At 36.5% G+C, this 16,813-nt stretch overlaps 1 protein-coding gene across 4 annotated transcripts in view; it reads right to left on the reverse strand.

Moving 5' to 3' along the window:
- The window catches only part of INVS (inversin), a 221,802-nt gene that overhangs the window by 183,298 nt on the left and 21,691 nt on the right, over nt 1-16,813 (reverse strand). The window lies entirely within an intron of this gene.

Consider the following 16,813-nt stretch of genomic DNA (forward strand, 5'->3'; position numbering starts at 1 on the left):
ATAAATATTGATGCTAGTTTGGAAATCCCAAAAGTTGGAATGTGATGAAGTAGAGTCCTTCGACTAGATCTTTCTGCCCATTTGGAAAAGACAGTTGAGCTAGGGTTGAAGTCAAACGAGGTAAACTTAAGGGTTGTCTAATGCCATCTGTCTCAGTCTAGAGATCGAGATCATTAAGATTCCAAACATAAGGGTTTCATATGCTCAGACTTTCTGGCATTTCTAAGGTAACACGTTCTGATAAATGTCTTTTGGTGCTTTCTTTGGAAGACTTTCTTAGCATTTTTAAGGATTAAGGGCATCTTAAATGCCTTCTGGTGCCTTCTTTTAGAAGCATACCAATAGTTGAAACCTCATGAATTATCACTAATTGCTTACTCTTCAGATATCCACTGCTTACACAATTCATGGTAGAGTGGCGCTTATTAAATTGTTTTTATTGAACTAATAAGTGAATAAATCCAGAGAAGTCTATTAGTACCCAATGAAAAGGTTTAAGTAACTAAAAAGATATGAATAATGGCACAAAATACAAAAAAATTACTTCTTTGGTATAATGGCCATGTCTTATTTATGTAAGAAAGAGTTTAAGAAAAAAATGACAATATTTTCAGTATGGCAATTGACTATCCTTGGACAGGGTTATGGGAATCCAGGAAACTTCACTATCACTTTAATATCAGCTCATCTACATAACAGAGTCAAATTTCAGATATGAGGGTATTTTCATGTATATCTTACACTATTTCAATGACCAAGATTATAAATTATTTTGCTTGACATGGATGGGATGGTAATGTGTTGTTTTTATAGCAAGGCTGAAATAATGATAGATAATAGTAAAAATGAAGACTTTTTAATATATATTCTTCATTTAAAGTTTTTATGCAACTTTAGATACCAGCTTTAATTGAAATCTTTCATTTTAATATGCTAAGTCTAACATCTTATTCTTGTACTGCCTCTTCTCCTGTGTTAATATTTTACTTTTGCTTCCTCTGCTTAAATGTTATTGCATAGCTTAATTATTTTTCTTGGCATTAGAGTAATTCGGCTTATATTTGTTGCCTGTGGCATTATATCCTTTGTAAACATAAAGCCACCTTATTTCTATCTTTTTCCCTTGGAATTTTCTCCCATAAACCCCTCCTGCTTAAACATGCTTACTTCGTTTAATCTTTTTGCTGCCATAATTTTGAAAATGGTTTACTTTTTACTTTAAAACTTTTTCAGAAAATGCATTCACAGGTTCAAAAATAAAATAAATATAAAGTGGTATAATAATAAAACACTTTGCTCCTACCACTGTCTCCAATGGGTCTCATTCATTCCTCTATCCTTGCCCTGAGTAAACCCTTTTATTAGTTTGTTACATGTCTTTTGAAAATTTTGGCATTTTTCTAATCTTCTGTGCCATTTTGTTTTTCCTTTTTCTTTGTAATTTATAATGTAAGTTTATAAAATTTAATACATTTGCATAAACTATAGTGTTATTTTTAACCTGTCTCTTAGTCATTTAACAATACAGATTGGAGATATTTTTATGTATTAAGACACTCCAAGAGTGTCTTCACTCTTTTTCCAGCTCCATAGTTTTCCCCTGTATGAATGTACCATAATTTTTTTTTAACAGACTCTCACTGAGGGGTATTTGGGTTGTTTCCAACATTGTTTTTATAAACAATACTGCCATGAATCTGCCATGAATAATCTTTCACATACATCATTTCTCCTTGTACATGTTTATCTTTAGGATAAATTATCAGAAATAGGATTGCAAAGGATGTATGCATTTGCCGTTTATATACATATTCCAGCAGCAGTGTGTCAAAGTACGAATTTATCTACAGCCTCACCAATACAGTGAGTTGCTAGGTGGGAAAAAGTACATCAGCATAAATTTAATTTGTACTTCTCTTACCATGAGTGGAGTTGAACATATTTTCAAATGCTTGAGGGTCATGTTAATTTCTTTTAATGTGAATTGTCTCTATTTTTTTCTCTTGGGTTGCCTGGCATCCTTATCAACTTCTAGGAGTTCTTTACACGTCAGAGAGATTTACTCTTTTATATGTTGAAAGATTTGCATTTAACTTATCACTTTGTTATAAGTTAAACTATATTTTCTAGGTTGCCTTTTGGATTTGTTTGTGGTCTAACAAATTCATTTTACAGAGGAGGAAACAAAGCAATTAGGGGTTAAGTGTCCTGCCTAAAGTTAGACAACCAAATAGTGGCAGAGGTAGGACTATAATTCAGAGTTAAGTGATTAAAAAGAGTAGGTGAAGGAGAAGGAAGCCAATGATAAATCATTCAACATATTAATTTGTTTTGTCTTGGATAATGTTTAGACAAGGTTAAAAAATAAAATAAAAATAATTTGCAAAGCAGAGACAAAAATCAGTAAAATGTCAGGGTTAGAGCCTCTCAATCAAAATTATCTAACTAGGACCCAAGCTTACATGCATCTCTTTTGACTAAAACAGACAGATTTATTTAGGAAAAAAAAAAAAACAGATCCAGAATGGGTAGAAGTCAGGAAAAGGAGCCTTTATGGCTGGTATATAATAATAATCCTTCTACTCAAATCTAATATTACAGATCAAAGTAAAGAGTTAAGAAGTTATTCTGAGGGTTAAATGTGTAAGCAGTTATATATTAACGTTAACTGAAAGACATCTAGAGGATAATCTAGGGACTGTATGATATAGTGATTTTGGTGGTAGATGAGGATTGTGGTTAATCATATAAATACAAGAATGTTCCTCCATTACAAGATGTTAAGAATATTGTGATACATAGGAATAATACAACTATTGTAACTTATGGACTACAGTTAACAGTAATATTGTAATATTTTTGTCACAAAGGCAGAAAAGGTAATATATCAATGTTAAAGGTGAAAAAAAAAGAATATGGGGTTTTATTTTATGAGACATGAATATGATCAAGTACTTTTTTTTCATTTTCTTCATTAACAAGGAGACCTTGGTCATGTCGTTTAATCAATCTGTGCTCATTTATACATCTTTCAGAACACTGGAGAAACAACTGAGTATGTTTTTAGGATTAAATAAAATAAATGTGCCTGGATAGGATTTTTAAAGCAATAGTTCCATAATTTGTGAAGCTGCCTTTTGTCTGTTATTTTATTTTTGAAGCTGAAATAAAATTTTAAAAAATTAAAAAAATTACTTACATGCAAAGCACCTTTTATACATATATATTATATTATTAGGGTGGTTCCAAGCCTTTTGAAATTTAACTCTTTTTAAAGTTAAAAAAATTGAAAAAAAAAAAACCTCAAGGTTGATATTTGTACTTCCAGGATCTGCTGGCTGATAAAAAATAAGAATTTAATTGTTATGCTTTTAAATGACCTACTATTTTATTAACCACATCGAATTCTAAATACAATTGGAAAAGTCACCTATATTTGTAAGACCAGTTATTTACACAGTCTTCAGATGATGTTTGATATGCTTTTGTAGATACCACGCATAATTTATGCACCTTCCAGGGTCTCTAGTGGACACGTTAACAAGCCATATTTCAATATTTTTGAAATTCATACCTCTTTGAGTAGGCAGCTTAGAAGTACAAGCCCCATTTTACAGAGACTTAGGGCGTTGAACGACTTACTTAAGGACACAAGCTAGTGAGTGATATGTAGTAGTATCAGGTGACCTCAAATTATGACTGGCATATGGGTTCTTGTAACTTCAGAGCAATTTCTTTTTCACTATGCTCCATTGTCCCTGCACAGAACCAGAAAGAGGTCCTTCTGATCTACTGAAAAAACAAGCTTTCTTTTTTTTTTTTTTTAAACAAGCTATCTTTAAATGTTAGCTTTCCCACCTCCTCTGCTCCTGTAGCCCTAGTTTGGGGTTTAATGGAACCAAGGATGTTTGAGGTCAGGAAGATAAGGTGATGGGCAGCAGTAATCACATATATCCCTACAGTTTTCCTCAACTTCCTGAAAGAAACTAGTTCAAAAGGAGAAGCACTTTCCTATCTAGTCTTCCTGCTCTAGGGCCAAAACATCTCCATTAGCTTTCAAAAATGAAACTAAGAGCTCCTCTCCCAGCTGGAAAATGAGAGTAATGTCGAGTTTCCTTCCAGTTTTCATATTTCTTCATTAATTAATTGTTAATAATATTCAGAAACACTCTAAATTCATACTGTATTCTTTCACTGAACATTCCTACTGTCCAAGCCTAAACTTCTCAGCTACACTATGGATCATTTCCAATCCCACTCCCCTCAGGGACTTTGATCCATCAATCATCCATTCCCTCTCCTATATTTTTGGTGTGCCCTTTTCCTCAACATATAAACATGCTCAATTAAACATCTTTCATCTTTTTGTTAGATCACAAGAGACTTATCAACCAACTGCAAAGTGTAGACCTTGCTCAGATCCTGATTTGAGTATATCAACTGTAAGAGACAATCAGGAAAATCTGAATACTGATTAGATATTTAATGATATTAAGGAATATTTTAAATTACTTTTTAGGAATACTGATACTGTGGAAATATATAGAAACATATTCTATTTTTGCCAGATGTATTCTGAAGTATTCATGGATGAAATGAGATTTGTTTTACAATAACCCAGTTGTGGTATATAGATAAAACAAGTTTGAATTAATAACTATTGAAGCTGGGTGATGGTTATATGAGGTTCATTATACTATTATCTGTTGAAATTTTCCACACACACAAATTGCTCATCTGAAAAATTTCCCTGACCCATAACTCCATTAATCTATTATCCATTCTCATCTTGAAAGGGTGGTATATCTTTACTGTCCCACGGCCTCCCTTACAAATTCCCAATGGTAGTAGCTAGCTTCGGGTTCCACTAACATTGCTCTTGCTGAGATCATTTACTAACTGAAAAACCCCATGTAAGCTTTCAATTGTTATCATATTTATATGCATTCATTAATTCAACCAATATTTATTGAGCCATTTAGTATAAAAGGTACAATTCAAATCTTAGCATTGTTACAAAGAAACAGAAATAGATCCTCTTCTGCTTGAAACACATCCCTTTGGTTCCATTCCACCACTCTGATGTAGCTCTTCTCGTACCTTCTATTGTTACCTTTGTACCTATTTTCCTTATATAAACTTCGATTGTTTGTGTTTCCTATTTTGGATCCCCTTTGCATCTATACACCATGCCTGGCATGTCATCTAATGACTCCAGTCAAGACTTTACACTGGAAATCCAAACCAGTATATGAAACTGCATGTTTGTTATCACCACCAAGATATCCCACAGGGACCTGAAATTCAGTATGTCCACTGAACTCAATAACTTCTCAAAATTGTTCCTTGGCCAGTATATCCTATCTCTGTGAATAATGTCATCAAAAGCCAGGGATAGCAGCCAAGAGAGTCATCAATCTAAGATGTTAGGTACAGAGGGCATGAAGTCAATGGAGTTGAAAATGGGACACAAGACAAAGGCAAGCAGTATAAACAGAGTAGAGCAGAGATTCCCAAAGGGTGGTCCTTGGATCAGCACTATCAGCCTGTTATATATGCAAAAATTCTGGCCCCCTGTCAGACAAATAGAATTAAAAAGTCTGGGGGTGGGGCCCAGCGATTGGTGATTTAAAAAGCCCTCCAGGTGATTCTGATACACGCTAAAGTTTGAGAACCATTGGATTAGAGCACAGATGTAGGCCTTCACAGAGCTCCTAAGGCTAAGGCCATGGAAATGTGACCTGAGTGCTTAAAAGCTTAGGCTAGGAACATTCTTAATTCCACTCTCCCTTATCCTATCTATACATAATCATTGCCAAGTTCTGGACCTTTCACCATTTTAATTTTTTTTTTTTTACTGAGGTATAACATACATACAGTAAAATGCACAAACCTTATGTGTACATTTTGATATGTTTTTATGTAACCAACACCCAGATGAAGATATAGAACATTTCCAGCAACCACAAAAGCTCCCTCATGGCCCTTCCCAGTCAATACCTATCCTTTGGGTAACCACAAATCTGACTCTACTCACCATAGATTTGTTTTGCCTATTCTTGAAATTCATATAAATAGCGTATGTATCTAACTTTTTTTACTCAACATAATACCTATAAAATTCATCCATATTGTTAAATGTGTCAATTCATTCTTTTTTTTTATTATGTAGCATTCCATTTTGGAATATACAACAATTTATTGACCTGCTTGCCTGTTGATAGGCATTTAGGCTATTTGTGCTATTAAGAATAAATTTACTATGTACATTCTCATACATATTTTTTTTGTGGAAAAGGCACTCATTTTTCTAAGGTATTACTGGGGTGTGTGTGTGAATTCAAATGGTAATGATTGTGTCATGATATTCCATGGTGGCTTTAATTTGCAGTTCCCTAATTAGTAATGATGCTGAGCATCTTTTGGGCATGTGGTTACGATCTTTTGTGATCTAGGGCTACATGGTTGTGATGGTTAGGCTAATGTGTCAACTTGAACACAGTCACCAGGACTGTGAAGAATGAATTTGTGAGATTAACTGTATCATTCCTGAAAAGCTCTGTGGTTGTTCTTCTCTTTAGGTCAGATATGACTGTGGGAATGGCTGTCACTGTACTTGGATCTTTAAACACAATGGGGATGATCAGATCCTAGGCTGGCAGAAGCCAATGGCAGCATTTAATCAACAAAGACAAAGTGGGCATAGCTACCATATGGAAAGCAGACTCAAAGCAGTAATCAAAACAGTATGACTTGCAGAAGCTTATGGCATTGACTAGTAGATCATGGCATACCTAGGAGTAAAACAGATGGTCAGTCTACTAAATTCTTATTTGACCTGTTTAAGCAGAAGAGTTCTAGGTCAAGTGAACAAAAGTCTAACTTGAATGACAAAATTAGAGTCACAGTCCTTAATCAATTCCCAGACTTGAGATAGTTTACAGATCCAGAGTCCTTTGAATGAAGGGAAGGCTGGGACCCATTGGGGAAGGAACCTGTTAACACTGCCAAAAACTTACACTGTTACTCTTCCTCCCAACTACTGTCCTACCCCAGGGATATATCAACTCTCTGACCCTCTGTCATAATCTAGTCTGCAGGGACCTTGATCCCTTCCACAAGACATCACACTGGTCCATTATACTGAAGCTGTCATGTTGATTGAACCTACTAAGCAAGAAGTGGCAACTACTCTAGATTTATTGGTAAAGGATTTGTATGCCAAAGGGTGGGAGATAAATCCAACAAAAATTCAGGGGACTTCAACCTCAGGGAAGTTTCTAGATGTCCAGTGGTATGGGGCAGGTTGAGCTATCTCTTCTAAGGTAAAGGATATGCTGTTTAATTTGGCCCTTCCTATGACCAAAAAAGAGGAACAATGCCTAGTTGGCCTCTTTGGATTTTGGAGAAAACATATTCTTCATTTGGGTGTGCTACTTCAATTCATTTACCAAGTTACCAGAAACACTACTAGTTTTGAGCAGGAACTAGAACAAGAGAAGGCTTTACAACAGGTCCAGACTGCTGTGTAAAACGTTGCTCTGTCACTTGGGCCATGATCCAGTAGATCCACAGATGCTGGAAGTGTAAGTGGCAAATAGAGATGCTGTCTGCTCTTTGGTAGGCCGCATTAGGAGACCTGCAACACAGAATCTTAGGATTGTGTAGCAGAGACTTGCCATCCTCTGCAGGTAACTACTCTCCTTTTGAAAAATAGCTTGTGGCCTGCTACTGGACCTTAGTAGGGACTGAGTGCTTAACCATGGGCCACCAAGTTACCATGAGACCTTAGATGGCTATTGGGAGCTGGGTATTGTCTGACCTGCCAATCCATAAAGTTAGGCATGTATAGCAATGGCACTCCATTGTAAAATGGAAATGGAGTGGACAATATAGGGCTTGAACAGATCCTGAAGGCACAAGTAAGTTAGTTACATGAGGAAGTGGCCTAAATGACCATGGTCCCCACTCCTGCCACATTACCTTCTCTTTCCCAGCCCACAGTGATGGCCTCTTGGGGAGTTCTTATGATCTGTAGTCTGAGGAAGAGAAAACTTGGGCCCAGTTTACAGATGGTTCTGCACGATATGCATGCACTACCCAAAAGTGGACAGTTTCAACATTACGGCCCCTTTCTGGGGCATCCCTGAAGGACAATAGTGAACAGAAATCCTCCCAGTGGGCAGAACTTTGAGCAGTGCTCATGACTGTTCATTTTTGCTTTAAGGAGAAACGGTTGGAGGTACATTTGTATATTGATTCATGGGCTGTCACTAAAGGTTTTGGCTGGATGGTCAAGGATTGATAGGAACAGATTGGAAAACTGGTGACAAAGAGGTCTGGGGATAGACCTTTCTGAGTGGGCAAAAAACGAAGATATTTGTCCCACGTGAATGCTCACCAGAAGTTGACTTCAGCAGAGGAAGATTTTAATAATCAAGTGGATATGATGCCCTGTTCTGTAGATAGCAGTAAGCCTCTTTCCCCAGCCCCAATGGGCTCATGAACAAAGTGGCCATGGTGGTAGGGACGGAGGTTATGCATGGACTTCCCCTCAGCAAGACTGACCTGGCTACAGCCATTGTTGAATGTCCAGTCTGCCAGCAGCAGAGGTCTATACTCAGTCCCTGATATGACACCATTCCCTGAGGTGATCAGCCTGCTACCTGGTGGCAGGCTGATTCCATTGGACCAATTCCATTATGGAGGGGGCAGTGATTTGTTCTAACTGGAACAGACATAAACTCTGGATTCAGGTTTGCTGACCCTGAATGCAATCCTTCTGGCAAAACTACCATCTTTTAACTTACAGAATGACTTGTCCACCATCAGGGTATTCCACACAACATTGTTTCTGATCTAGGAACCCACTTAACTGCATATGAAGAGCAGGAATGGGCACATGGTCATGGAATTCACTGGTGTTACTACATTGCCCATCATCCTGAAACAGCTGGATTGACAGAACAGTAGAATGGCTTTCTGAAGACTCAATCATGGTGCCAACTAGGCAGCAATACCTTTTAGGGCTGGGACAGTGTTCTCCAGGAGGCTGTGTATGATTTAATCAGCATCCATCCATTCTACAGTGCTGTTTCTCCCAGAGTCAGGATTTACTAGAGTGCTTCTTTCTGCTAAGGTTGTATTCTTCTGCATCCTAATTTGGAATCAAGGCATGGGAATGGGAGTGGCACCATTCACTATTAGCTCTAGTGATCCACTAGGAAAATGTTTGCTTCTTCTACCTGCAGCCTTAAGCTCTGCTTGTCCACAGTTTTATTTCTAAAAGAGATGTGCTTCCACCAGGAGATAGAGCACTGATTCCATTGAACTAGAAGTTAAGACTGCTACCTGGACACTTTGGGCTCCTCATGATTCTGAATCAACAGGTGAAGAAGGGAATTATTGTACTAGCTGGGGTGACTGATCCTGACTATTAAGGGGAAACAGGACTGCAACTACACAATGGAGGTAAAGAAGAGCTTGCCTGGAATACAGGAGATCTCCAAGGGGTCTCTTATTACTATCATGCCATGTTATTAAAGTCAATGGAGGGAAGCAGATTTGGCTCAACTAACTGATCCACCTACCACATAGGAGGTCCAGGGTTCAAACTCAGGGCCTCCTGACCCGTGTAGTGAGCTGGCCCATGCACAGTGCTGATGTGCACAAGGAGTGCCGTGCCACACAGGGGTGTCCCCAGCATAGGGGAGCCCCACGTGCAAGGAGTGCTCCCCTCAACAGAGAGCCACCCTGCGCGAAAAAAAGTGCAGCATACCTAGGAGTGACGCTGCACACACGGAGAGCTGACGCAGCATGATGACGCAACAAAAAGCAAGACAGGTTCCCGGTGCCGCTGACAAGAATGCAAGTGGACAAAGAAGAACACACAGTAAATGGACTCAGAGAACAGACGGGGAGGGGGTAAGGGAAGGGAAGAGAAATAAATAAATAAATCTTAAAAAAAATAAAATAAAGTCAATGGAAAACTGCAGCAACCCAATCCAGGACTACCAATGGCCCAGAAACAATAGGAATGAAGGTTTGGGTCTCCCCACTAGACAGCCACAGCCAGCTGAGGTGCTTGCTGGGGATAAAGGGAACATGGAATGGTTTGTTGAAGAAGATAGTGATAAATATGAATTATGATCATGCGACCAGTTACAGAAATAAGGACTGTAATATTTATGAATATTTCTTTCTTGTTTTGTTATGGGTATGTTTGTATATGTACATAAAATATCTGTTATCTTCCCCACTTATCCTCTTAATATATGACATAAGTATATTAATTTCACATCATACTATTTAAGTTATAGGATAGCAAGTATAAGAGTGAATATTATCCAAGAACTTGTACTCTATTCTGGAGAGAGTTAGTGCAGTTCTGGTTGCATGCAGGACAGTTGAGTATTGTCAGGCAAAAAAATATGACTGTTTTTGTTTTTATTTAGAGATTAAGAATGGTTTACGGTGTATGCATATGGCTGCCAAGTTGACAAGGCATGGATTGTGATGATTAGGTCATGTGACAACCTGGCCAGGAAATGGTATCCAGTTATTTGGTTAAGCAAGCATTGGCCTGATTATTATTGTCAAGATATTTCATGGATTTAAATCATCAGTAAGTTGATTACATCTATGGCTGATTATATCGACCTTCAATTGAGGACACTGCCTTCAACAATGAGAGACATCTCATCCAATTAGTTGAAGACTTTTAAAGGAAAAGTGGTGATTTCAGCAGTCAGAAGACAATTTCCACCTCTATTTCTCCTGGGGAATTCATTGAAAAACTTCATTGGAGTTCCCAGTTTGTAGCCTGCCCTAAGGAATCTGAACTCATGTATTCTCTCAGTCACTTGAGACAATTTTTATAAAAATTCCATAATATTTGTATCTCCTGTCAGTTCTGTTTCCCTAGGGAACCTTGACTAAAACAATGGTCAGCATGACTAAACCTCAAAAACATAATGTTAAGTCAAAAAAGACAGTTGTGGAATGACACACATAGTATAATAGCATTTATATAAATATTTTAAGCATGAAAAATAATATTATATGCTGTCTATGGGTACATACATATATAAGTAAGGTAGAAAAATATGTGTGGGAATTGAAACCACCAAAATTGAGACAGACTGAGGAGGCACAGAAAGAGGAATGGGATTTGGGAAGATATATAGAAGACTTTAAGTGCATTTATATGGTTTTATTTCATTTTTTTTTTTAAGTATGAAGCAAAAATGAAAAATATTCATTTCTACCTTTTCTGAGTGCCAGGTAAATGAGGGTTTGCTATATTATTCTCTATTCTTGTGTATATGCTTAAAATAATTAATTTCAATAATAAGACAAAGAATATTCTAGGCATAAGCAAAAGCAGAGAATGATGAAAATTTATCAAGAGAAGAGAATGAAAAGAGAGCTGGGACTCATTTTCCTCACTGAATCTTGGGCACTGGATTAGAAGACCCTGAAGAACTTTCTGACTCTGACATCTCCTGCTTCCTAGAGTATATGATGTTTGTATTGCAATAACATTGATAACTTACACTCCTAGAGTGTATTTCTCCAACAAACAAAATGACTTACATCTATCTAAGAACTCATCATTTCTGAACAGCAGTTGAGAGAAGTCATATCCCACTTTATAAATGAAGCATTTGAGGCATACAAGAGTGATTTTGAGAAATTAAGCTTAGAGAGTTTTATAAAATCCTGTGTACAACATAATTGTAAGGTGGTGGGAAGGAATAGCAGGGAATAAATATATCTATTAATTTAAACTTCAACAATTTGGAACCATTCATCATAAATTGATCAGATGTTCGCATTGATTGATTGATTGATTCATTCATTCATTCATTAAACAAGCATTAACTGAGTATTAAGTGGCAGATGCTGTGCTAGGAATTGGTGCTATAAAAGCAAATAAAGGGAAGCGGATGTGGCTCAAGCAATTAGGCTTCCATCTACCATATGGGAGGACCCTGGTTCAATCCCCAGGGCCTAATAGTAAAGGTGTGTCAGGCCCACGTGTGCAGCAAGCAACACAGCAAGATGATGACACAACAAGACAGAGACGTAGGGGAGAGTCAAGGCGAGATGTGACAGAAACCAGGAACTGAAGGGGCACAAGTGACAGGGTCCCTCTCTCCCACATCGGAGGTCCCCAGGATCAAATCCCGGTGAAGCCTAGAGGAGAAAAAAAAACAAGAAGAGAAGACAAAAAGAAACAGATACAGAAGATCACACAGTGAATGGACACAGACAGCAAACAGCAGGGTGGGGGTGGGGGGAGAATAATTGAAAAAAAAAGCGACTAAGATGTGGACTCTGCCCTCTAATAGCCTTAGGAAGGGAAACAGATAAAAGAAATCTATGATTAACTGTGGTAAATAAGAGTTATGGTAGGCTATATATGCACTGTGGGGAAATATAGGAATATAGAGCTGCAGAGGAGTGAGGAGTGGATTGTTTGGTGTGTTTGTGTGTACAAAATAAGGAAACCTAATCCTGTTACCTGGGATTAAGTTTTTCTGAAAAGCTTCAGAAGTATTCTACTCTTCTCATTTTGTTTTTGTAAATCATTAAGATGGAAACAGCATATTTTGAAAACTGAAAGTTAATATTCAGTTTGCACAGATGACTATTATATTTTTGAATTAAAAAAAGACAACACACAAACAGAATCTTCTTTAATTTTTGTGTTTAACATGATAGAATTTTTCAAAGTGGGTATTCTTAATCTTCTTGAAGCCAAATTAATAACCTCCTGGAAGATTAAAAATGCATAACTATTAGCATTCAGTGAGATTGCTGAAGCTTTTTTATCCTTATTAACAAATAAATGTATCTGTGGAAGTCAGAGAAATAGTACCTTCCCTGGAGCAAAACATTTCTAACAATTAGAAATCTTTTTGTGAGAAGCCCAGAAACGGTATGAGTGATTGCTTTCTTGGATTAAACTGAAGGTACTAAATGAAAAACAAATTAGGTACAGATGTTCAGTATATTGAGATTAATTTTATTCTCGTGGGTAGCATTTCCTCAGCTGCTTGGGCTAACAGCAATTTGTTTCCAGTGAAGTGAATGTGTGTCAAAATAGCACAGTTCAATAAGTTTTCCCACATACATGTATTTTGAAACAGGATAGATGTTTCTAATATACAAAATATCTAGTGTTTGTATTAATAATGATTTTCTATATATGTAACATCAAATGTACTCATTCATTCAAACAAGACATGCCCGACACTGTGCTAGGTTCTGGGAAATTCAAAAATAAATAAAACAAGGTCCTTGCCTAGAACTCCAGTCTAGTGGGGAAGTGAAAAGTAAGCAATAATCATAATACAAGGCAATGGGGCTGTAATGGTATATGAACAAAATGCAATGGTAATAGTTTTTCCTTCTAAGAAACCTTAGGAAACATAACATTACATAGTCCAAAAAAAATGGTTGCTCTTCAGACCAATAAGAATAACAATGTTAGTTACATGTTATGGCCATTGAAAATTTACAAAACACTTATCTATTGTAAAGTAGATGGGCAAGCTTTAATTGCCATTTAATGCCATCATTGATGAATTTTATGAGCAACTTTAGAGCAGAACTCATATCTGGCACCTTTGTATCCTAAGCCTAGCCCAGTACTCAGTATAAGAAATTTTAATGTATGTTGAATGAATGCACGCACATGTACATGAGTGTTGGTGCCTCTACAATGAGCAGAGACACCAGAATTGAGTGGGATAGAAATACTCAAAAAGCACATTTGATATTCAGTACATTGGAGAAGTTCACTAACCCAAGGGGAATAATTCCTATTATGGATAGGTACTGAGAGCACTTGTCTGTAGCAGACAGAGGCGATTCATTTTTTATACTCCCTCTAGGTTTCTCATCATGACTGCATAGGAAGTAGTCAACAAATACTTATTGAATAAACATTTCTATCTCTTCAGTATATCTCTTCAATCCCTTCGCCTGAACTAGAATAGTTTTCTAAGTCACTCCACTCTCTTCCAAAGTAACTTATGTAAGTTGCCATGTTAGCCCTCCTGAAGCACTTTGATAATATAACTTCTATTCTAAACATCCTTAAATGACTCCCTAGCATTCAGGACCCTTCATTAAAAAAAAAATATTAGAGGAAGTGCATAATACAAAAGCTAGGTATTGGCATGCAGCAGATACTATAGTGACTGAAAATGAATGGGTTAGATTGGGCTGGGAGAATTATCCATGTTTTAAAGTGAGATTGGATCCCTACACAAAAATCAATTATTCATTATGTAGTAAAAGACTTAAATGTGAAAGAAAATATAGGATGATTAAAAAATATATAAAATATATATTAATTATTCATTATGTAGTAAAAGACTTAAATGTGAAAGAAAATATAGGATGATTAAAAAATATAAAAAAATGTGGTCTTCCCGTGGTTGTTTACTGCTGAGTTTCTTAGGTGACACAAGTGCAGTTCAGGAATCTGCTAATAACTTAAGGAGAATTTGTACCCAGAGTTTGGGGGTTCCTTTTCTGGAGTTCCCTTCTCTCCAGGATTTTGCCCTTCAAGACCCAGCCACTGGTAGCTACAGACCCAGCTTGCTCAGCTTAGTAAGAGTGCATCTTTCTACTACGACCGTATTCTTTTGCATCCCAATTTGGACAAAGCCGGGGTGGGGGTGGGGAAAGGTGGGGCGCCTTTCACATGCTTTCCTTCTTTGAATGTTGGTCTCTGCTCAGATCCTGCCTGTGCTGGCTGCTCTCAATGCCTTCACACACTGTGTAAGTTTTGCTCAGTTTTACAGATGTTTTTGGCAGGAGGGTTAGTCCAAAAAAGGAAGCTGTCGTGGCCAGAACTGATGCTGAGCCATGAGTCTCTTGCTGCTTGCTCACTTTTTTATTCCTTCTTTTATTTCTTTAAGCATTTTACCAATAGTTATTTTACAGTGTGTTTCTAATAATGCCCACCTGAGGCTTTTGGTAGTCTAAATCTGTTGCTTGCTGTTCCTGCTGATTTTCTTTCATGGTAGATTGCTTCCTTATGTGTTGGGTGATCTTTCATTGTGAGATCATGTTTAGTGTTTTTTATTAAGGGGAATTCTAGAACTTAAGAAGAAATGTTTTCTCTAAAGAGAATTTATATTTGCTTTTGTCCAAAGGCAGGATGTGCTATAGACCTGGGACTACTTTAGTGTCTTCAACTTAAACCCAGAATCTCAGTTCAGCTTCCTCAATTTGAGGCTAGCCCAAGGTTTAGTCTCTGTGTCTTCTCCAACTATATTTTGGTAATTATTTCTAGATTCCTCACCATCTTATTCCTGCCTGGGATATACTATTTCCAATTCTAAATAATGGTGCTTTTGTATGAAGCTTAGAACCAATCAAATACCCAGGTTTGATGTAGTCCGAGGAGAGTACTAAAGAATGATCACAGACCTTGTTCTGGAAATTCCACTAGTGCTAGCAGAGCCTAAAAATACATTACTGCTTTTGGCACACATGCAAAAAGAAGCAGTACCACAGAGAAAGGGGGGTAACCTGTAATGACCAGACACTTGAAAGGACATGAAACTTGTTATTTATGAAATAAGCTATGTAAATCATGGCACATAAGTCAGTTGTATCTATTCTTTGACACTAAAAAAAAAAAATTAAAGTAGAAACAAAAAGTAAAAGAAAACAATGCAGTGCACCTTATGAAGGACTCAGCGCTAACATGCCTGGCTGTGCACCCCCTACACCCCTTCTCTCAGCCATTCGGTCATATTATATCTCTACATTATACTGTTAGATCATCAATTTCAAACCTCAAGATTCATTTGACACTAGGTTGGCTTCCTCGAACCTACATTCTTGAAGTTGAGTTTTAAACTGAAATGTATTACAATGAAAAAATTTAAAGTACATCAAACTCAATATTGGGGTTATTCCCATTTTGAAATGTTTATTTTATAAATGATAGGTTAAATGAAGGTACCCTTCCTGAGTGTATAATTTTAAAAACTGATAAGCTTAGGTAAAAGGTTATAAATACCTGGAGAATAGTTAAAACTGAGATTAAAAATGAGGGAGATTTTTAAAAAATTACTATAATAAAAAGCAAATTCAAGAGAAATAACTTTGGAAATAACCTGACAGACCTAACTGATAAAAGCATATAACTACCATGTTCAGTAGTATATCTTAATGTCAGGTTCCTTTGATGCATTCAACTAATGAAAAGATATTTTTCTAACCCCTCAATTAATCAGCTATATTTGGTTCACATTTTTTAATGGGAAATAACTCTAATAGTTTCTGTGGGATCTAACTCATTTTCATTAATTTTTATTCCAAAAGTATGGAAGTTTAAAATAACAAAAAATAAAAATTGGGAATATATTTTGCAGGGCAACATTTTATGCAGGGGAAAAGATTTTGAATGAATAAGTCTTTAAATAAACACATTTAGAAACTTCTCATTTTATTTTTTGGTATATTTAACCTTACAATCTGAGTCCATGACAATGACTTTAAAAACCTGATCACACTGATGGTGGTGATATGGTTTTAGAATTGTAAAAAGTTGAAAATACATTCAGAAATTTACTTTTATGCTCCTTAATAGTTCAAGAAAGACTGCAACTTTTTATTGTGAAAGTAATACTCATTAAGGAAAAAATCTTAAACAGTTCAAGAAAGACTGCAACTTTTTATTGTGAAAGTAATACTCATTAAGGAAAAAATCTTAAACAGTGAAAAGTACAAAGTTCATACATATTTCCAATATTTAAACTCAACCACTATCAATATTTTAGCA

This window comes from Dasypus novemcinctus, chromosome 8 (assembly GCF_030445035.2).
Source record: "Dasypus novemcinctus isolate mDasNov1 chromosome 8, mDasNov1.1.hap2, whole genome shotgun sequence".
Taxonomy (NCBI): domain Eukaryota; kingdom Metazoa; phylum Chordata; class Mammalia; order Cingulata; family Dasypodidae; genus Dasypus; species Dasypus novemcinctus.